Raw genomic sequence first — 289 nt, 5'->3', positions numbered from 1 at the left:
ATCGGGACTTTGAGGGAACGCAAGTTATTTTGCTTATGGGTTGGCTTAGTTCTACGTATGTTATGTACGTCTTTAACATGTGGACATAAAAAATTAATGTGTGAACATAACAACTTTATGAAATAAATTAATGAATAAAAAGAAAAAAAAATAATGAATGAATGATGTCACTTTAAAATATTTAAAAACAAATATTAATGAAAGTATTTTCATCTGTTTTATTTTTTAAATCATTCAGATAGGGGATTGCAAGGATATCACTACATTAACCCTTTTTACATAAACAGTT

The sequence above is a fragment of the Puntigrus tetrazona genome, unplaced genomic scaffold (assembly GCF_018831695.1).
Source record: "Puntigrus tetrazona isolate hp1 unplaced genomic scaffold, ASM1883169v1 S000000663, whole genome shotgun sequence".
Classification (NCBI taxonomy): Eukaryota; Metazoa; Chordata; class Actinopteri; order Cypriniformes; family Cyprinidae; genus Puntigrus; species Puntigrus tetrazona.
The sequence above is the reverse complement of the archived record's forward strand: the minus strand, read 5'-3'. Positions refer to the sequence as shown.